The sequence below is a fragment of the Balaenoptera acutorostrata genome, chromosome 1 (genome assembly GCF_949987535.1).
Source record: "Balaenoptera acutorostrata chromosome 1, mBalAcu1.1, whole genome shotgun sequence".
In the NCBI taxonomy this organism is placed as follows: Eukaryota; Metazoa; Chordata; class Mammalia; order Artiodactyla; family Balaenopteridae; genus Balaenoptera; species Balaenoptera acutorostrata.
Genome location: NC_080064.1, coordinates 102,702,431 through 102,717,305, shown reverse-complemented (window position 1 = coordinate 102,717,305; position 14,875 = coordinate 102,702,431).

Genomic DNA, 14,875 nt, shown 5'->3' with positions numbered 1-14,875 from the left:
CAATCAACAATGGTGGCTCTCATAGTACTTCAAAGCTACACCAAATCCTCTCCAGATTGGAGTTTCTTCCTCTTTCCTCCCAGCAACTTTCCCCCCTCTATCCAAAAGGAGAGAAGAGTGGCTGGTATTGCCTCTACTAGCATCACCACAGGCAGGCCAAATACAAATTGAGGGTGAGGTTGAGCGAGAGGAATACGCCATGAATGGGGGCCAGAGCAACTTCTAGATAGCTCAGAGGAGCTGACTCTTCTGAGGCCCAAGGTCACATGGTGAGGCAGGAATAGCTGTCAGTGGACAAGAGCTTAGCTCAGCAAAGAGGGGCCAGATCTTATGCTCTGAGAGGACAGGCAGCCCCACCACTACCAACAAGATGCAAAAACAGCCTGTAACTTTCTACCACTTGGCTGGGGTGCAGGATGCTTGAGCTGTCCAAAACCACCTATGCTACACACAGTGTACATTGCTGTTTGTATGTCTGCCTGCTTTTGTTTGTTTTCAGTGTCTTAGCAGATTGGCTCTGGGTTCATGCTGCATGTTGTATTTGGCAAGAGGAGGTGTTTTAATATCCTTGCTTGGCTAGAACTATCTCAAATCTGATGAGTTCAGTTATTTTGAATAGGATGAAGTATTGCTCCAGGTTTCTACATAATCATAGCATAGAACAGTTCAACTTTAAACTTGAGTTAGCTAACTTAAATACTTGCTAAAATAACCATATCTGGAGCAAGCCCCACAGATTCCTGGCGTTCTGACCAACTCTTGGGCAAACCATGCATGTCAAAACATACTTGATGACTTATCTGAGCTATAATCTGGGAAGCTGAAATTGATAGAGCATCCTTGTCCTTACCCTAACCTTCCTATGTATGTGTCTGTTGTCCAGTACCTTAAATGGGTGAGACCAGTGAAGATTTAACAGTTACCTTATTCCAAATGTCTATGATTTATATTCAGTCCACAAAAGATTTATATTCGCCCACACAAATGAAGTAAAGCTGAATTTATTCACTCATTCACAAATACTTTATGGCATCCAACTTGTGCCAGACAATTTATAAGCACTGGGGTTACAAATGTGAATGGCCCAATCTCTGCCTGAAAGACTTACAGTCTAGCAGAAGAGGTGGTCTTCCAGATACGTAGAGGATCCAAATAAGGGGAGCGGTCAATTCTATGGGGATTGGAAATCAGGAAAGACTTCGTGGAAAAAAATGACCTTTGTTTGGGATCAAGACTTCAAATCAAGACGTCTTTCCTGATTTCCAGTCCCCATAAAACTGACCACTCCCCTCATGAACTCAGGATTATCCTAGCAGCCAATGATGATCAATCACACTGTGACAACTTTTCTGGCTTGAATTATCCACGTAGACTATTAGAATGACCCTAAGTTCACTCACTAATTGAAGAGTCACTGCTTTTATAACACGTGTTCATCTCTTCAGTTAGCAAAAGAAACTTTGCTTTGACATTTGACAACCTCAACAGTTTTGGCCAATTCTAGTAAAGATTCATGAGATCAAACTCTATAAACAGAGTCATGTGGGAAAAAGAAATAACTGAAATTATGCCCTTTATTTATAGCTGTCTTCTCAATAGTGAAAGTTTAAAAGTCGACTTTTAAAAAGATTGGAGCTTAAGATGAGCTACCTGATAACAAAGGCAAGGAGGGAACGGAAGCCCTGGAGTCAGTTTCAAGTCATTGACCATTAGTATGACTCCAGATGCACTGCATGTTTGCCCCCAAATGTTTCTCATATCTTTACCTCCAAGTGATGATATCCAAACTTACACTGGTAGACTCCCTTTTCTTTATCATCAGGTTTGATTCTATTTAAAGTATAACTAGTCCCATAGATGTATTTTATACCTTGGTGTAAATAAATCTGCCAGCTTCTTTCTTGAGACCAGTAGCACCATGGGTGAAAAAGAGAATGCTGCTAAGGTGGAAAAAGGGGAAGAAGAGTGAATAAAATAAAGGTTGAGGGCACTCCAAGTTTTTGTACTTGTAATTTGCTAAAGACCAATCCTGGTCACAGTTTAGAAAAAACCAAAAATTCACAGATAAGAATTGGTACCAATACCTGAGATTCTAAAGATTTGTAAGACAGGTGAGTTTGATGGTTTTGATAATCAAGACTGACACCCACCCTTATCTCCCAGCCTCAACTTGTAGTCTTACAAGAGTTTCCAGTCCAGAACGAATCAGATTGCAGTAGGTACCCAGTGACATGGCAGGATGTCACCTGCCCCATGGTACTCTGAGAAAACAGCTGCAGTCACAGTTCCTCATCAAGGACATTCAGAGTCATATTTCACTTTTCCTTTTTTTCAGTTTTATTGTAACATGCTCTTCCTTGTTCTTAGATCTGATTGTTGTACAGAGCATCTAATTTCTCAGTCCCCACTCACAGGCCAGTAGAGACCTGTCAGGAAGGGAATGAATCAGGGTCTCAAAGCCCCAGTACAGTCACTAAAGGAACCTTCCATTCCTACCTGGGCAGAGTATTTGCACCTGTACACATTCATTAGCAAGTATGGATTGAACACTCTCTGTGTAGCACCTGGACCTGCCCCGTGACAGAAATCAGAATGGTATCAGACACAGTTCTGGTTTTGTTGTGCTTATATTTGTACTGGAGAGATAAGTCACAAATGCAGGAAAGTTTGGGTCACAGTAGGAGGCAGTAGGGGACTAACTCTCTAAAGAGAACAATAGAAGGTCAGGAAAAGGAGAGGTACCTGTAGCTGGGGTAGTTAAGCTCTATGAGGGCAGGGACTAGAGCTAGTGTTCCTCGTTGTACCCCCAGGGTCTATAACATAGTGGGTGCTCAATAAATATTTGTTAAATGAATGAGTAGATAGATGGATGAATGGATGAAGGGATGAATGGATGGATAAATGATGGATAGATGCTATTGTCAAATACTCCATGAAAGAGGTAGTTTTTGAAGATTGGCTAGACTTTTGATAAAGAGGAGAAGGGAGAGGGAAAATCAGAAAAAGTTCCTCTCCTAAAGTCCCCCAGGGCATTCAGCAGGGTTGGGACGCTGTCAAGATAGAGCGAGCATTCAAAAACACTTGACCAGGCATAGAGGGAACCTACTTCAACATAATAAAGGCCAAATATGACAAACCCACAGCAAACATCATTCTCAATGGTGAAAAACTGAAAGCATTTCCTCTAAGATCAGGAACAAGACAAGGATGTTCACTCTCACCACTATTATTCAACATAGTTTTGGAAGTCCTAGCCATGGCAATCAGAGAAGAAAAAGAAATAAAAGGAATACAAATTGGAAAAGAAGTAAAACTGTCACTGTTTGCAAATGACATGATACTGTACATACAGAATCCTAAAGATGCCACCAGAAAACTACTAGAGCTAATCAATGAATTTGGTAAAGTTGCAGGATACAAAATTAATGCACAGAAATCTCTTGCATTCCTATACACTAATGATGAAAAATCTAAAAGAGAAATTAAGGAAACACTCCCATCTACCATTGCAACAAAAAGAATAAAATACCTAGGAATAAACCTACCCAGGGAGACAAAAGACCTGTATGCAGAAAACGATAAGACACTGATGAAAGAAATTAAAGATGATACCAACAAATGGAGAGATATACCATGTTCTTGGATTGGAAGAATCAATATTGTGAAAATGACTATACTACCTAAAGCAATCTACAGATTCAATGCAATCCTTATCAAATTACCAATGGCAGTTTTTACAGAACTAGAACAAAAACTCTTAAAATTTGTGTGGAGACACAAAAGACCCAAATAGCCAAAACAGTCTTGAGGGAAAAAAACAGAGCGGGAGGAATAGACTCCCTGACTTCAGACTATACTACAAAGCTACAGTAATCAAGACAATATGGTACTGGCACAAAAAGCAGAAATATAGATCAATGGAACAGGTTAGAAAGCCCAGAGATAAACTCACGCACCTATGGTCAACTAATCAATGACAAAGGAGGCAAGGATATACAACGGAGAAAAGACAGCCTCTTCAGTAAGTGGTGCTGGGAAAACTGGACAGCTACATGTAAAAGAATGAAATTAGAACACTCCCTAACACTGTACACAAAAATAAACTCAAAATGGATTAGAGACCTAAATGTAAGACTGGACACTATCAAACTCTTAGAGGAAAACATAGGAAGAACACTCTTTGACATAAATCACAGCAAGATCTTTCTTGATCCACCTCCTAGAGTAATGGAAATAAAAACAAAAATAAACAAATGGGACCTAATGAAACTTAAAAGCTTTTGCACAGCAAAGGAAACCATAAACAAGATGAAAAGACAACCCTCAGAATGGGAAAAAATATTTGCAAATGAATCATCAGACAAAGGATTAATCTCCAAAATATATAAACAGCTCATGCAGCTCAATATTAAAAAAACAAACAACCCAATCCAAAAATGGCAGAAGGCCTAAATAGACATTTCTCCAAAGAGGACATACAGATGGCCAAGAAGCACATGAAAAGCTGCTCAACATCACTAATTATTAGAGAAATGCAAATCAAAACTACAATGAGGTATCACCTCACACCAGTTAGAATGGGCTTCATCAGAAAATCTACAAACAACAAATGCTGGAGAGGGTGTGGAGAAAAGGGAACCCTCTTGCACTGTTGGTAGGAATGTAAATTGATACAGCCACTATGGAGAACAGTATGGAGGTTCCTTAAAGAACTAAAAATAGAATTACCATATGACCCAGCAATCCCACTACTGGGCATATACCCAGAGAAAACCATAATTCAAAAAGACACATGCACCCCAATGTTCATTGCAGCACTATTTACAATAGCCAGGTCATGGAGGCAACCTAAATGACCATCGACAGACAAATGGATAAAGAAGATGTGGTACATATATACAATGGAATATTACTCAGCCATAAAAGGAACGAAATTGGGTCATTTGTAGAGATGTGGATGCATCTAGAGACTGTCATACAGAGTGAAGTAAGTCAGAAAGAGAAAAACAAATATCGTATGTTAATGCATATATGTGGAAGCTAGAAAATGGTACAGATGAACCGGTTTGCAGAGCAGAAACTGAGACACAGAAGTAGAGAAAAAAACGTATGGACACCAAGTGGGGAAAGCGGAGGGGGGTGGAGGTGGTGGTGTGATGAATTGGGAGATTGGGATTGACATGTATACACTGATGTGTATAAAATGGATGACTAATAAGAAAAAAAATTAAAAAACAAAACCAAAAAAACCCCCAAAACCCTTGGCCAGTTCTGAGTCCTGAGCAATGCCACAACTTCAACCTTTTATCACTATCAGTGGGCAGTAAGAACAGTGTCAGGCTAGAATCCAAAAAGAGAAAGTGGGAGATAGAAAGTGGAAAGGAAGCTTCTTGTTTTAAATACAACCTCAGAGCCACTGGAGGTGCCTCTTCCACCAGCCACTCATCCATCTATGGGGCAGGCTCACAGAAAGCCCAGATTGTCACACCCTGCCTGTGTCCATGTAACGCTAAAGGAGCCAGAGCCAACTTGTATCAATTACAAGTTACAACTTGTATCAATTACAATGGTCATTGTGAAGACAGGGATCCACCAGGTTACAACTTTTCCCATCCTTTTCTGCTGGGCCCTACCAGGCTTGGCTTCCAATCTGAACCTTGACTTTCTCCCAAGATGAGCCACTTGATTCACATCCAGAGGCTCTTAATACCAAACTAGTTAATACATCCAAGCATTGACAATAGTACCAGACCCATAGCAAGACACATCCTGCTATCTGCTTTTATGGTCTATGGAGGCAGTAATAGGTATTCAAGCTGAAGGCAGCCCCATCCAGCCAGTGCCTGACACATAGTAGGTACTCATCGTATGTCTGTAGAATGAAGGAGTAAGGCAGCTGTGGTCCATAGTGCAGGTCAGCCTTCTGCTAGTCTTTCCCTGCCCTAAACCCTAGTTTAAATGACTGGACTTCTGCCATCACTCTATTCTATTACCAGGGGCTTTCTACTTTTGTGTATCCAGGACTGAAATCCTGCCCTAGGACACAAGTCTATTATCTGTTTCTTTCCTGAATGACAAGTGTCTGAATTTCTCAAATATTGCTTTCCACAAATTACCTTGGGCTTCCATTGTGCATGAGTCCTCAATACGGTTTCTTGTCTCAGTGTTCTCCTATTCTGATTCCCTCTTCACTTCTTTAATTTCTATTCCTGCTTCAAAGTTCACCTCAACCATCCCCTCCTCTTGGAAGACTACCCAGGTCTGCCTACCCTTATATAATGTATACATTCCTCCCTTAGGTTCCCATGGCCTCCCGGCTGCATCTCTACTTACCACTACCCAGTAAGTTGCACTGCAATCACTGATCTATTCACCTGTTCTCCACGCTCAACTGTGAGCAAATGGAGGGCAAGGAATATGTGTTCATCTTTGTTTCCCCATCATCTATCATAGTGTCTAGCATAGTATTCAATAAAAGTTTGTTTAAAAAAGTGAGTGAGTGAATGAATGAATGAGTGAAAGACTTCTACCCATCAGCATGGCCTGAGCTGAGACCTGTTTTTGCTCTCCGCCCTGGATGCCAAATGTTACCTCCCACACTGACTATCTCCTACCCTAAGTCCCTGTGGTTCAAGTACCAGAATCTCTTTCACTTACTCAGAATCCCTCCCACCACGAGTGGTTTGGCTAGTCCTATTATGAATTTTGCACTGCTATGTCCCATGATAGGATATTTTGTTTAACATTGACCATGGTGGAATCACACAGCTGCACATTTCACTTTTATAATTTCAACTATATGCTCTCGGCACCACTTATGGTTTTAGAATTTAATGATACACATTTTTTATACAGTTTGGCTCCTAAATATATGCCATCTATTTCATTTGGCACAAAGGATCACTCATACGTTCCAACAGCAAAGGGAAAACTGTTAGATTTATTTAAACATGGCAGACCGTGTTCTGTACTTTATGGAAAATTTAAGGAATTTTTTTTGTCTATAAAAGGATAATTTTTGTCTAGAAAAAATTTTTAACTTACTCTCTGATTTTATTGTATTTTTAAAAAAATTTATCTGTACAGTTTAGTATGTAACTCCAAGACAAGGATTCCTTTTAAAATATAATCGTAATACCATCATCACACAAAGAAACCCAAGAATAATTCCTTAATATTATCAAATACCCTTGAATGTCCTATACTTGTTGTATAAATATATGTATATATATATATTTTTTAAGTTTGAGGTTTTAATTAGGATCTGAGTAAAGTCCATACCTTGCAATTAGTTAATATCTCTCTTAAATTTCTTTTAATCTGTAGAATCTTTCTCCATTCCTTTTTTTTTTTTTAATTGTATCTTGTTGGTGTTTTGTTATTGTAGAAACTACATTGTTTAACATGTACTTTCCTACAGTCCGGATTTTGCTCATTGCATCTTCATGGTGTTCTTTAACATGTTACCTTAATCCCTATGTATCCTTAAAACTGGTAGTTAGATCTGGAGGCTTGACTAAATTCAGATTTGATTTTCTTTTCTTTCTTTCTTTCTCTCTTTTTTTTTTTTCCAGAACCACTTAATAGGAGGTGTTGTGTGTTTCTATCAGGAGGTACAAAATATGGTTGTCTCCTTTTTAAATGACGTTAGCAGCCATTGATGATTGCCATCTAGAGCCATTATTTCATTGGGTTTTGCAAGTTGGTGAAATTCTAACTCCAGTATTCCTTCTTCATGTATTAAGTGCAATACTTCTAAAAGGCAAAATTTCCCTCACCTAATGTTTATTTATCCTAAGCTACAGTTTGTTTAAGAATCAAGAATAAATACTTGATTTTTTTTTTATTTCTATTTTCAGTGGTTCTCTAATATTCTTCAGAGGTGATCAATAAAAAAATGAACTCATGGATTTAAGCATATTTTATGCATTTCAATCCACTGTGGTCATTTTTCTTATTTATGCTCAAGTCATTCCCTTTCTACCCAAAGAGAGACTGTTCAATTGGCTCTCTGCCCTTTTGACATGACCCCAGTAGTTGCCAATAGCTACTTTTAACTTTGGTATGACAAACTGCTTCAGACTCATCTTGTGCATTTCCTCTCCCAGATGTAGAATCAGCCATTTCTCTAAGAAGTCCTTGTTCCTTTTAGTGGGAAATTGTGTTTATAAGCAAAATTTAGGCTGTAGAGGTGCTCAATGGCTTTGCTCATTGCCTCTAGGTCTTTTCGGTGAGCTAGAAAAATCATGATTTTGTAGAGATGAGACCCTTTTTTGGGACCCTTTGCTGCAGTGCTTGTGCCTGGACAAACTTCTCCTTGAACAACAGAATACAAAGAAACTGTAAGAGCAAATTATGAACAATAAGGTACAAAAAGGCCAAAACCCAACTGCCACTTCTGAGGTGCTGGGAGAAAAGCAGGGTACTGGGCAAAAATCCCTGCACACTGCACCAACAAGGGGGTGGGCAGACCACCTAAGCCATCCCTTTGGCCCAATGCACTGACCCACCCTTACCCTCACCTTATTTAAAGGACCAGCTCACCCCCTTCAGATAGCAAGCAAGGGAACCCGTTACTTCTTTTCACTCCCTCGAGTCCCAGTAAAGCCTTGCCTAAATTTCTTGTCTGGCCTCTTATCAATTTCTATCAATTAAAGAATCTAAGAACCCAGTTTGATAACAGAACTCAGGATTACAGAGTTCTCACTTATTCTTTATGCTCTTACCTCTGTATTTCCTTTCTCCCACACCCAAAATCTTGTTTTTCAATGACTCCACATTACTATTAATTAGCTTTGTCCCACATTATACAGTCCTAAAATAACAGTAACAATATTACCATAATAGATTTTTTTTTAATTTACCATTTATTTATTTACTTTGGCCGCACAGCATGCGGGATCTTAGTTCCCTGACCAGGGATCGAACCCATACCCCCTGCAGTGGAAGCACAGAGTTTTAACGACTGGACCACCAGGGAAATCCCCACAATGCATTACTGAAAATAGTTTGAGATAAATTTTTATGTTTTTTGTTTGTTTTCACTTTGGGTGTATGCTATTAGAAATGTACAGTCAGATTACTGTGCTTTCCAGTCACATGGAGTACTTCCTAACAACTAGACACGACACTAGATTCATTTGTTTCATTTTACTTTTGTTTTTAGAGATTGTTTTAAATTTTAATTTTTGGCTTATAATTATGTAAAATATCTACAAGGTGTCAAAGTCAATTTTACATAAGAAAACAATTCTTAAAAGTCTAGCTTCTCTCCCTCTTCCTTATTCCCTCACAGTAACCAAAATTTAGAAATTTTATGACTTATTTGTCTGAATTTTATTTATTTACTTTCTTCAACCAAACCATTATTTTTTCACATTTTTTTTTATTGAATGAAAGATTCATTAAATTCTATAGTGCTTTACAATTTTCAAAAGTTTCACACATATGGTTTCATATAATGCCATAATAACCCTTTCTAATATAGTAAATTTTAAACATAAATTTAAAATATAAATGTGTATGTATATGTATGTGTATGTGTGTGCATGTTTGTGTATTCTCCATTCCTGCAAAAAAGTGAAATATTCTACACACTTTTCTTCACCATGCCTTTTGTTACTTAACAGTAAATCCTGGAGATCACGCCACTGTAGTATAGTAATGTATGGAGAGATCCCCCATTCCTTTATACAGATGCATAGTGCTCCATTTATAGACACAGAATAGTTTATTCAGTCTCCTAGAGATGGATATTTGGGTGGTTGTAGTCTTTTGCTACCAATAGTACTACAATGGATTGCTTTGTGCAAATATCTTTTCATTGTTTGCGGGTGTATCTTGTTGTTGTTGTTTTTTTTAATTTATTCATTCATTCATTTGTTTGTTTGTTTGTTTGTTTTTGGCTGTGTTGGGTCTTCGTTTCTGTGCGAGGGCTTTCTCTAGTTGCGGCGAGCGGGGGCCCCTCTTCATCGCGGTGCGCGGGCCTCTCACTGTCGCGGCCTCTCTTGTTGCGGAGTACATGCTCCAGACGCGCAGGCTCAGTAGTTGTGGCTCACGGGCCTAGTTGCTCTGCAGCATGTGGGATCTTCCCAGACCAGGGCTCAAACCCATGTCCCCTGCATTGGCATGCAGATTCTCAACCAGTGCACCATCAGGGAAGCCCTTGCAGGTGTATCTTTAGGAAAGATTCCTAGAAGTAGATTGCCAGGATAAAGGGCAAATGCATACATAATTTTACTAGATCTTGCCAAATTCCCCTTCATAGGGACCAGCCCTTTGTATCTCCACCAGCAAAGAGAGTACCTAATTCCCCGTAGACTTGCCAACAGATTTTGTTGCCAGACGTGGATTTTTGCCAGTCTGATAGATGAGAAATGATATCCCCGTGTGGTTTCTTTTATCATGGGCAGGGTTGAGCATTCTTCCATAACACTTAAGAGCTATTTCCACCTTTTTTGTTCAATAGTCTACATCCCTAGACCATTTTTTCTATAGGGTTGCTGGCTTTTTTCTTCTCTGTTTCTATAAATATTTTAATATATATGAGCATTAGCCATTAATCTGTAATGTAAGTTGCAAATATTTTTCCTAGTTTATCTCTTGTCTTTTACTTTACTTATGGTGTATTTTTCCATGTGTAATTTTAAAAAACTATGTAATCACATGTCATTCTTTTCCCTTAATCATATTTAGATTAAGTTTTCACTACTTTCAGATTATTGACAACCATTTTTTTGGTACTTGTATTTGTATGATCCATTTGAAATTTATCCTAGTGAGCAGTGTGAGGGATGCATCCAATTTTATTACTTTCCATGTGATTATTCAATTATCCTAACACCACTTTTTTAAAAATTGATCTTTCTCCCTGCTGATCTGAGATCCTGTCTTTATTGTATACCAAACATCCATATGCAACTGGATCTATTTTTTAAGTTTTTCTTTTGTTTTATTAGTCCGTTTATTCATGCACTAACATAAATCTATTTTAATTGTAAAGGCTTTATAGTATGTTTTAGTCTCTAGTATGGAAAGCCCAACTCAATATTCTTTTTCAGGGTTATCCTATCTATTCTTATGTATTTGTTCTTCAACTGAACTTTATAACCAAATTGTCTAGGTCTAAAAAATAACCTGAGAGCATTTTATTGGGATGACATTACACATATAAATTGACTTAGAGAGAATTGACATCTTTATAAAATTGAGTCTATCCAAGAACGTGGTATATTTCCATTTTTTCAGGCCCACCTTTGTATCATTCAGGAGAGTTTTATAGTTTTTTGACATTCGGTGTTAATTTTCTGCCTAAATATTTTATTTTCTTACTTGTTATCGTAAATGGATTCTCCTCTTCCACTATACCTCTAATTGTTTTTTGCTTATATATATAATATAAAGGCTATTGATTTTATGTTATTTTATAACTTGCTACTTTATTAAATTCTTTTATTATTTTAATAGTTTCTCCATTGATTCTTTTAGGTTTTTCAATTATATAATTATGTTTCCTGAAAATAAAGATAGTTTTATTTTTCTTTCTAATTCTTACGCTTTTAATGGCTTTCTCCCTCGTCTAATTACACTGATTAATATCTCCAATGCAATATTAAATAGTTAACTTAGAACCTAACACCAATGTTAGAAATGACTATACTATATTTTAAACAAACTCTGTCTCCAAGAAACAAAACAGTTAAGCTATTGTATCTATGTCAGTCTAAAAGACATTACAAACTACAATCTTCTACATAAGGTGGGAACTTTCAGCAGTGATCAATCCTTCTTCATGGCAAGTGAGAACATGTACCCCTGGACCTCCTGAATCTAAGTAGATCTTAAAGCTGATGGGATCCTTTCTGAATGGAGCCTCAAGAGTCTCATGGGAACTCACTAGAGAAAGTCTCAGATTCATCCCATGAATAAATGCACTGATCCTTCCAATCCTTTAACTATTTCTCACATTGATTTTTAAAGTTTTGTTTTATAGTAACATCTTACCCATTCAGACTTAAAGAAAAAAAAATCAGTCTAAAGTAATGGAAAACTAGAATGATAAAAAGCTTGCCACATATTTGACGTTGTTCATATGAATAAGATGGTTGCAACCCAAGTGTCCATCAGTAGATGACTGGATAGCCAAAGTGTGGTATATACACAATGGAATATAATTCAGCCTTAAAAAAAAATGAAGTACTGATACATGCTATAACATGAATGAACCTTGATTGCATTAAGTGAAACAAGGCAGACACAAAAGGACAAATACTGTATGATTCCACTTATATGTCATCGTTTAATGGGTACAAAATTTCTGTTAGGAATGGTGGAAAAAGTTCTGGAAATAGAGAGTGGTGATGGTTGCACAACCTTGTGAATGTTCTTAATGCCACTGAATTATACACTTAAAAATGGTTAAAATGGTAAATTGTGTTATGTATATTTTACCATGCACTTGAAAAAGAAGTCTATAGGGGCTGTTATGAATGGAATATGTCCCCCTAAATTCATATGTTGATATCCTAACCACCAATGTGATGGTATTAGTAGGTGGGACCTTTGGGAGGTAGTTAGATCATGAGGATGAAACCTTCATGAATGGGATTCATGCTTTTGTAGGATGAGACAAGAGAGCTTGCTTCCTCTCTCTGTTATTAGCTATGTGAGGATACAGGAAGGCAGCCATCTGTCAACCAGGAAGCAGGCCTTCACCACACACTGGATCTGCTGGCACCTTGATCTTGGACTTCCAGCCTCTACAATTGTGAGAAATAAACGTGTGCTGTTTAAGCAAAAAAAAAAAAAAAAAAAAAAAAAAGATGGTTGTGACATTTTTCTGGTGTCAGGTATAGCTCCAGAGCCCAGGGGCATGTGGGACTCCAGGTCAGAAGGGTCTTTACTAAGTTAGTAGGTCATGGCCTGGGGTTTAAGCACATGCCTTCATCTGCCTCAGAAATCAGGACTCAGCCTCCGAGCTTTGGTTCTTGGTCTGCACATTTTGGACAGACTGGCTTAGTAGTTAAGAGCATGACCTTGGATAAATCTATACTGAAATACTGGTTCCCATACTTATTAGGTATATGGTCTTCAGAAAATTAACATCAGTTAGGCCACAAGGCACTGAAGTCATTCTTGGGTTTATTATTCAGTAGTTGCAGGTGACTTGCAAAAATGGAGGGAGAAATCCTATTTAACAATGTCATTTTACATACACTCGGATTCCTTTAATAAATCATACATTCTATATGACTCAGTAATTTCACTTCTCTGATCAAAGGTTAAATGATACATAATTTGGTACTGAAATGGGTACTATTTTAACAAGATCTAAACCATGTGGCATAAGTTTGGGGACAAAGTAGCATGCAGAAGTCTGATGGCCTCAAGGAGGCCATGGTGACAGCCTAAAGGAAAGTGACAAAAATGTTATTGAAAGCTGGACAAAAGGGGGACTCATGTTACATAGTGGTGGAAATTTGTGGCACACTGTCTTCTGTGGAATATGGGAGATTGGAAATGTACATAATTGTCATGATTTAGTTAAAACTATTTCTGGGGGCTTCCCTGGTGGCGCAGTGGTTGAGAATCTGCCTGCTAATGCAGGGGACACGGGTTCGAGCCCTGGTCTGGGAAGATCCCACATGCCACGGAGCAGCTGGGCCCGTGAGCCACAATTGCTGAGCCTGCGCGTCTGGAGCCTGTGCCCCGCAACGGGAGGGGCCGCGATGGAGAGAGGCCCGCGCACTGCGATGAAGAGCGGTCCCCACACCGCAATGAAGAGTGGTCCCCGCTTGCCGCAACTGGAGAAAGCCCTCGCACGAACCGAAGACCCAACACAGCAAAAATAAATAAATAAATAAAGGATAGTCTTCTAATTTAAAAAAAAAAAAAAAAAAAAAAAAACTATTTCTGAGCAGAATGTTGAGGAATTCACCTGGATACTTTTAGCTGCATAGCATAAGATACTGATGGAAATTATCAAAAAAAGGAATTATTAAGTCTTCAAGTAGAATTTGGAGAAAATATAAAGGTCTTAGAACAATTTTTTCCAACCAGCAAAATTTTCTCAAAGTTTGAAATGACCTTAAGGCAGAAATCAGAAAAACATGATCTCAGGGTAAAGTTGAAGCCAACAGTATAGCTATAAAACCCTTTGCTAAGAGCTTAGAAATATTGTAGGCAGTGCCTAACAGACCATTTTGGAAAAATAACCTTTTCAATATCTCAGGTGTGTACCTCTCAGATACTCTCTTGGATGCATAAGAGGACATCTAAAAATCATCAAGATTCTGTCCCTCAGCAGCCTCTCGAGGAACTCAAGGAAGAGAAAGGATGATTTTGAGATTTGGAGGTACAACTTTTGCATAATGGAGTGAAGTATAAATTGATACATAAGAAACACACTAAATTTAAAAATATATACTATGTTGGCCTGAAAGGAACAAAGACAGTGTAAAATAAAAAGAGTCCTTCCGACTCCATAATGCCTATGGACAGGAAACAACTTGGTAAAAATACTCTCTCAAACATGGACTTTTCTCATGGAAATGTAAAGATCACTGAAAGGGTGAAGCCAAGACTCATGGAATACAACCTGCAGAGAGCAAGATAGCCCTAATCAAGGAGGGGGCAACATATGCCTGGCTACATTTCAGAATTGCCATAGACCACTGACTGTTCTCGCTTCCCCTTTTTGAACAGGAGTATCTATTGCAGCTATTCTATGCCTTTCACACATTATATGTCATGTGTAGGATGGGAGGAGATAACTTATCTCTTTAGCTCATAAGTCTTCAAACTGCACATGGACATGATTTAGATGATACAATATTGGATCTTGAGCCTAAGTCTCATGCTGTAATGAGATGGGACT